Below are 9,171 nucleotides of genomic sequence, written 5' to 3'. Positions count from 1 at the left end.
GGCCTTGTTTTGATGAGTGGCATCTAAATTGATTAAGAATATATGCCGAATCATTTTGTCTTTCATAAAACAAAGGGGATAAGCAAAGAGTGATAGACAAAAAAATATAAAAGAATATTTTAAATTATTAAAAAGATGCATTTAAACATCTTTTATTTTATTTTTAAATTCAAATTTTCATTTTAGACAGTGTTTTAAAAACCAGACCGAATCAGCCGGTTCAACCGGTTGGACCAGGAATCGGAGATAAATCTGGTTTGGTCAACCTTTCAAAATCGTTAATGGGTCAAAATCGGAGTAAAACAAAAAAAAACGGATTGAACCTTCCAAAACCATTCGAACCAAATAATCGGAGCCGATTATTATAAAATCGTACGGTTCAAAAAAAATCATCAAATTGATAATTTTAAAAAAAAATTATAAATAGGCTCTGTATACTTGTTTTCGAAACTATTTCACGTCACACTTTTTAATAGAGTTGAAAAAACTTTCAACCCAACCTTGAAGAATTTGAATAGGCTCTGTATACAAGAAGCTTAGTAAGGACAATATATATGTTCATTATGTACTAAATATGATAATTTTAAATATACAACGTGATGAATTGGTAAGAATGAAACTTTAATAGATCTAGTATAAAAACCTACCTCCTCCTATATCTACTAACTTCATCACCTTTCTGCAGTATTTACTACGGTAGAACTCCAAGACTTGGTCGTAAAGATCATCATACCCGACTTCCCCCTCCACCTTCAAACTCTCTTTGTTTCCTACATGTTCATGAAAAAGTAATAAAAAATGGATAATAAGTATATACATTATACAATATAAAAATTTAATGGTGAAAAACAAAATACACATACCTATTAAAAACACTTTATTATATTGGTGGCCTTGTTTTGATGAGTGGCATCTAAATTGATTAAGAATATATGCCGAATCATTTTGTCTTTCATAAAACAAAGGGGATAAGCAAAGAGTGATAGACAAAAAAATATAAAAGAATATTTTAAATTATTAAAAAGATGCATTTAAACATCTTTTATTTTATTTTTAAATTCAAATTTTCATTTTAGACAGTGTTTTAAAAACCAGACCGAATCAGCCGGTTCAACCGGTTGGACCAGGAATCGGAGATAAATCTGGTTTGGTCAACCTTTCAAAATCGTTAATGGGTCAAAATCGGAGTAAAACAAAAAAAAACGGATTGAACCTTCCAAAACCATTCGAACCAAATAACCGGAGCCGATTATTATAAAATCGTACGGTTCAAAAAAAAATCATCAAATTGATAATTTTAAAAAAAAATTATAAATAGGCTCTGTATACTTGTTTTCGAAACTATTTCACGTCACACTTTTTAATAGAGTTGAAAAAACTTTCAACCCAACCTTGAAGAATTTGAATAGGCTCTGTATACAAGAAGCTTAGTAAGGACAATATATATGTTCATTATGTACTAAATATGATAATTTTAAATATACAACGTGATGAATTGGTAAGAATGAAACTTTAATAGATCTAGTATAAAAACCTACCTCCTCCTATATCTACTAACTTCATCACCTTTCTGCAGTATTTACTACGGTAGAACTCCAAGACTTGGTCGTAAAGATCATCATACCCGACTTCCCCCTCCACCTTCAAACTCTCTTTGTTTCCTACATGTTCATGAAAAAGTAATAAAAAATGGATAATAAGTATATACATTATACAATATAAAAATTTAATGGTGAAAAACAAAATACACATACCTATTAAAAACACTTTATTATATTGGTGGCCTTGTTTTGATGAGTGGCATCTAAATTGATTAAGAATATATGCCGAATCATTTTGTCTTTCATAAAACAAAGGGGATAAGCAAAGAGTGATAGACAAAAAAAATAAAAAAATCTTTTAAATTATTAAAAATATGCATTTAAACATCTTTTATTTTATTTTTAAATTCAAATTTTCATTTTAGACAGTGTTTTAAAAACCAGACCGAATCAGCCGGTTCAACCGGTTGGACCAGGAATCGGAGATAAATCTGGTTTGGTCAACCTTTCAAAATCGTTAATGGGTCAAAATCGGAGTAAAACAAAAAAAAACGGATTGAACCTTCCAAAACCATTCGAACCAAATAACCGGAGCCGATTATTATAAAATCGTACGGTTCAAAAAAAAATCATCAAATTGATAATTTAAAAAAAAATTATAAATAGGCTCTGTATACTTGTTTTCGAAACTATTTCACGTCACACTTTTTAATAGAGTTGAAAAAACTTTCAACCCAACCTTGAAGAATTTGAATAGGCTCTGTATACAAGAAGCTTAGTAAGGACAATATATATGTTCATTATGTACTAAATATGATAATTTTAAATATACAACGTGATGAATTGGTAAGAATGAAACTTTAATAGATCTAGTATAAAAACCTACCTCCTCCTATATCTACTAACTTCATCACCTTTCTGCAGTATTTACTACGGTAGAACTCCAAGACTTGGTCGTAAAGATCATCATACCCGACTTCCCCCTCCACCTTCAAACTCTCTTTGTTTCCTACATGTTCATGAAAAAGTAATAAAAAATGGATAATAAGTATATACATTATACAATATAAAAATTTAATGGTGAAAAACAAAATACACATACCTATTAAAAACACTTTATTATATTGGTGGCCTTGTTTTGATGAGTGGCATCTAAATTGATTAAGAATATATGCCGAATCATTTTGTCTTTCATAAAACAAAGGGGATAAGCAAAGAGTGATAGACAAAAAAATATAAAAAAATATTTTAAATTATTAAAAACATGCATTTAAACATCTTTTATTTTATTTTTAAATTCAAATTTTCATTTTAGACAGTGTTTTAAAAACAAAACCGAATCAGCCGGTTCAACCGGTTGGACCAGGAATCGGAGATAAATCTGGTTTGGTCAACCTTTCAAAATCGTTAATGGGTCAAAATCGGAGTAAAACAAAAAAAAACGGATTGAACCTTCCAAAACCATTCGAACCAAATAATCGGAGCCGATTATTATAAAATCGTACGGTTCAAAAAAAATCATCAAATTGATAATTTTAAAAAAAAAATTATAAATAGGCTCTGTATACTTGTTTTCGAAACTATTTCACGTCACACTTTTTAATAGAGTTGAAAAAACTTTCAACCCAACCTTGAAGAATTTGAATAGGCTCTGTATACAAGAAGCTTAGTAAGGACAATATATATGTTCATTATGTACTAAATATGATAATTTTAAATATACAACGTGATGAATTGGTAAGAATGAAACTTTAATAGATCTAGTATAAAAACCTACCTCCTCCTATATCTACTAACTTCATCACCTTTCTGCAGTATTTACTACGGTAGAACTCCAAGACTTGGTCGTAAAGATCATCATACCCGACTTCCCCCTCCACCTTCAAACTCTCTTTGTTTCCTACATGTTCATGAAAAAGTAATAAAAAATGGATAATAAGTATATACATTATACAATATAAAAATTTAATGGTGAAAAACAAAATACACATACCTATTAAAATCACATTATTATATTGGTGGCCTTGTTTTGATGAGTGGCATCTAAATTGATTAAGAATATATGCCGAATCATTTTGTCTTTCATAAAACAAAGGGGATAAGCAAAAAGAGTGATAAACAAAAAAATATAAAAGAATATTTGAAAAGATGCATTTAAACATCTTTTATTTTATTTTTAAATTCATATTTTCATTTTAGACAGTGTTTTAAAAACCAGACCGAATCAGCCGGTTCAACCGGTTGGACCAGGAATCGGAGATAAATCTGGTTTGGTCAACCTTTCAAAATCGTTAATGGGTCAAAATCGGAGTAAAACAAAAAAAAACGGATTGAACCTTCCAAAACCATTCGAACCAAATAATCGGAGCCGATTATTATAAAATCGTACGGTTCAAAAAAAATCATCAAATTGATAATTTTAAAAAAAAAGTTATAAATAGGCTCTGTATACTTGTTTTCGAAACTATTTCACGTCACACTTTTTAATAGAGTTGAAAAAACTTTCAACCCAATCTTGAAGAATTTGAATAGGCTCTGTATACAAGAAGCTTAGTAAGGACAATATATATGTTCATTATGTACTAAATATGATAATTTTAAATATACAACATGATGAATTGGTAAGAATGAAACTTTAATAGATCTAGTATAAAAACCTACCTCCTCCTATATCTACTAACTTCATCACCTTTCTGCAGTATTTACTACGGTAGAACTCCAAGACTTGGTCGTAAAGATCATCATACCCGACTTCCCGCTCCACCTTCAAACTCTCTTTGTTTCCTACATGTTCATGAAAAAGTAATAAAAAATGGATAATAAGTATATACATTATACAATATAAAAATTTAATGGTGAAAAACAAAATACACATACCTATTAAAAACACTTTATTATATTGGTGGCCTGGTTTTGATGGGTGGCATCTAAATTGATTAAGAATATATGCCGAATCATTTTGTCTTTTAAAACAAAGGGGATAAGCAAAGAGTGATAGACAAAAAAATATAAAAGAATATTTTAAATTATTAAAAAGATGCATTTAAACATCTTTTATTTTATTTTTAAATTCAAATTTTCATTTTAGACAGTGTTTTAAAAACCAGACCGAATCAGCCGGTTCAACCGGTTGGACCAGGAATCGGAGATAAATCTGGTTTGGTCAACCTTTCAAAATCGTTAATGGGTCAAAATCGGAGTAAAACAAAAAAAAACGGATTGAACCTTCCAAAACCATTCGAACCAAATAACCGGAGCCGATTATTATAAAATCGTACGGTTCAAAAAAAAATCATCAAATTGATAATTTTAAAAAAAAATTATAAATAGGCTCTGTATACTTGTTTTCGAAACTATTTCACGTCACACTTTTTAATAGAGTTGAAAAAACTTTCAACCCAACCTTGAAGAATTTGAATAGGCTCTGTATACAAGAAGCTTAGTAAGGACAATATATATGTTCATTATGTACTAAATATGATAATTTTAAATATACAACGTGATGAATTGGTAAGAATGAAACTTTAATAGATCTAGTATAAAAACCTACCTCCTCCTATATCAACTAACTTCATCACCTTTCTACAGTATTTACTACGGTAGAACTCCAAGACTTGGTCGTAAAGATCATCATACCCGACTTCCCCCTCCACCTTCAAACTCTCTTTGTTTCCTACATGTTCATGAAAAAGTAATAAAAAATGGATAATAAGTATATACATTATACAATATAAAAATTTAATGGTGAAAAACAAAATACACATACCTATTAAAAACACTTTATTATATTGGTGGCCTTGTTTTGATGAGTGGCATCTAAATTGATTAAGAATATATGCCGAATCATTTTGTCTTTCATAAAACAAAGGGGATAAGCAAAGAGTGATAGACAAAAAAATATAAAAGAATATTTTAAATTATTAAAAAGATGCATTTAAACATCTTTTATTTTATTTTTAAATTCAAATTTCATTTTAGACAGTGTTTTAAAAACCAGACCGAATCAGCCGGTTCAACCGGTTGGACCAGGAATCGGAGATAAATCTGGTTTGGTCAACCTTTCAAAATCGTTAATGGGTCAAAATCGGAGTAAAACAAAAAAAAACGGATTGAACCTTCCAAAACCATTCGAACCAAATAACCGGAGCCGATTATTATAAAATCGTACGGTTCAAAAAAAAATCATCAAATTGATAATTTTAAAAAAAAATTATAAATAGGCTCTGTATACTTGTTTTCGAAACTATTTCACGTCACACTTTTTAATAGAGTTGAAAAAACTTTCAACCCAACCTTGAAGAATTTGAATAGGCTCTGTATACAAGAAGCTTAGTAAGGACAATATATATGTTCATTATGTACTAAATATGATAATTTTAAATATACAACGTGATGAATTGGTAAGAATGAAACTTTAATAGATCTAGTATAAAAACCTACCTCCTCCTATATCTACTAACTTCATCACCTTTCTGCAGTATTTACTACGGTAGAACTCCAAGACTTGGTCGTAAAGATCATCATACCCGACTTCCCCCTCCACCTTCAAACTCTCTTTGTTTCCTACATGTTCATGAAAAAGTAATAAAAAATGGATAATAAGTATATACATTATACAATATAAAAATTTAATGGTGAAAAACAAAATACACATACCTATTAAAAACACTTTATTATATTGGTGGCCTTGTTTTGATGAGTGGCATCTAAATTGATTAAGAATATATGCCGAATCATTTTGTCTTTCATAAAACAAAGGGGATAAGCAAAGAGTGATAGACAAAAAAATATAAAAAAATATTTTAAATTATTAAAAACATGCATTTAAACATCTTTTATTTTATTTTTAAATTCAAATTTTCATTTTAGACAGTGTTTTAAAAACAAAACCGAATCAGCCGGTTCAACCGGTTGGACCAGGAATCGGAGATAAATCTGGTTTGGTCAACCTTTCAAAATCGTTAATGGGTCAAAATCGGAGTAAAACAAAAAAAAAAACGGATTGAACCTTCCAAAACCATTCGAACCAAATAATCGGAGCCGATTATCATAAATTCGTACGGTTCAAAAAAAATCATCAAATTGATAATTTTAAAAAAAAAATTATAAATAGGCTCTGTATACTTGTTTTCGAAACTATTTCACGTCACACTTTTTAATAGAGTTGAAAAAACTTTCAACCCAACCTTGAAGAATTTGAATAGGCTCTGTATACAAGAAGCTTAGTAAGGACAATATATATGTTCATTATGTACTAAATATGATAATTTTAAATATACAACGTGATGAATTGGTAAGAATGAAACTTTAATAGATCTAGTATAAAAACCTACCTCCTCCTATATCTACTAACTTCATCACCTTTCTGCAGTATTTACTACGGTAGAACTCCAAGACTTGGTCGTAAAGATCATCATACCCGACTTCCCCCTCCACCTTCAAACTCTCTTTGTTTCCTACATGTTCATGAAAAAGTAATAAAAAATGGATAATAAGTATATACATTATACAATATAAAAATTTAATGGTGAAAAACAAAATACACATACCTATTAAAAACACTTTATTATATTGGTGGCCTTGTTTTGATGAGTGGCATCTAAATTGATTAAGAATATATGCCGAATCATTTTGTCTTTCATAAAACAAAGGGGATAAGCAAAAAGAGTGATAAACAAAAAAATATAAAAGAATATTTTAAATTATTAAAAAGATGCATTTAAACATCTTTTATTTTATTTTTAAATTCAAATTTTCATTTTAGACAGTGTTTTAAAAACCAGACCGAATCAGCCGGTTCAACCGGTTGGACCAGGAATCGGAGATAAATCTGGTATGGTCAACCTTTCAAAATCGTTAATGGGTCAAAATCGGAGTAAAACAAAAAAAAACGGATTGAACCTTCCAAAACCATTCGAACCAAATAATCAGAGCCGATTATTATAAAATCGTACGGTTCAAAAAAAATCATCAAATTGATAATTTTAAAAAAAAATTATAAATAGGCTCTGTATACTTGTTTTCGAAACTATTTCACGTCACACTTTTTAATAGAGTTGAAAAAACTTTCAACCCAACCTTGAAGAATTTGAATAGGCTCTGTATACAAGAAGCTTAGTAAGGACAATATATATGTTCATTATGTACTAAATATGATAATTTTAAATATACAACGTGATGAATTGGTAAGAATGAAACTTTAATAGATCTAGTATAAAAACCTACCTCCTCCTATATCTACTAACTTCATCACCTTTCTGCAGTATTTACTACGGTAGAACTCCAAGACTTGGTCGTAAAGATCATCATACCCGACTTCCCCCTCCACCTTCAAACTCTCTTTGTTTCCTACATGTTCATGAAAAAGTAATAAAAAATGGATAATAAGTATATACATTATACAATATAAAAATTTAATGGTGAAAAACAAAATACACATACCTATTAAAAACACTTTATTATATTGGTGGCCTGGTTTTGATGGGTGGCATCTAAATTGATTAAGAATATATGCCGAATCATTTTGTCTTTCTTAAAACAAAGGGGATAAGCAAAGAGTGATAGACAAAAAAATATAAAAGAATATTTTAAATTATTAAAAAGATGCATTTAAACATCTTTTATTTTATTTTTAAATTCAAATTTTCATTTTAGACAGTGTTTTAAAAACCAGACCGAATCAGCCGGTTCAACCGGTTGGACCAGGAATCGGAGATAAATCTGGTTTGGTCAACCTTTCAAAATCGTTAATGGGTCAAAATCGGAGTAAAACAAAAAAAAACGGATTGAACCTTCCAAAACCATTCGAACCAAATAACCGGAGCCGATTATTATAAAATCGTACGGTTCAAAAAAAAATCATCAAATTGATAATTTTAAAAAAAAATTATAAATAGGCTCTGTATACTTGTTTTCGAAACTATTTCACGTCACACTTTTTAATAGAGTTGAAAAAACTTTCAACCCAACCTTGAAGAATTTGAATAGGCTCTGTATACAAGAAGCTTAGTAAGGACAATATATATGTTCATTATGTACTAAATATGATAATTTTAAATATACAACGTGATGAATTGGTAAGAATGAAACTTTAATAGATCTAGTATAAAAACCTACCTCCTCCTATATCAACTAACTTCATCACCTTTCTACAGTATTTACTACGGTAGAACTCCAAGACTTGGTCGTAAAGATCATCATACCCGACTTCCCCCTCCACCTTCAAACTCTCTTTGTTTCCTACATGTTCATGAAAAAGTAATAAAAAATGGATAATAAGTATATACATTATACAATATAAAAATTTAATGGTGAAAAACAAAATACACATACCTATTAAAAACACTTTATTATATTGGTGGCCTTGTTTTGATGAGTGGCATCTAAATTGATTAAGAATATATGCCGAATCATTTTGTCTTTCATAAAACAAAGGGGATAAGCAAAGAGTGATAGACAAAAAAATATAAAAAAATATTTTAAATTATTAAAAGATGCATTTAAACATCTTTTATTTTATTTTTAAATTCAAATTTTCATTTTAGACAGTGTTTTAAAAACCAGACCGAATCAGCCGGTTCAACCGGTTGGACCAGGAATCGGAGATAAATCTGGTTTGGTCAACCTTTCA

General features: G+C 29.4%; 1 long non-coding RNA gene across 1 annotated transcript; it reads right to left on the bottom strand.

Annotated features, from left to right (window-relative positions):
* Positions 1–4,095: 4,095 nt before the first annotated feature.
* On the bottom strand, positions 4,096–8,894 carry LOC127114979 (uncharacterized). The gene is made up of 2 exons (XR_007800638.1): positions 7,983–8,894; positions 4,096–4,325 (listed from the first exon to the last, which is right to left on the bottom strand). It is a non-coding gene; the product is annotated as an uncharacterized LOC127114979 (long non-coding RNA).
* Positions 8,895–9,171: the final 277 nt, after the last annotated feature.

This window comes from Lathyrus oleraceus, unplaced genomic scaffold (assembly GCF_024323335.1).
Source record: "Lathyrus oleraceus cultivar Zhongwan6 unplaced genomic scaffold, CAAS_Psat_ZW6_1.0 chrUn0778, whole genome shotgun sequence".
Classification (NCBI taxonomy): Eukaryota; Viridiplantae; Streptophyta; class Magnoliopsida; order Fabales; family Fabaceae; genus Lathyrus; species Lathyrus oleraceus.
This window is presented reverse-complemented; position numbering and strand designations above follow the sequence as displayed.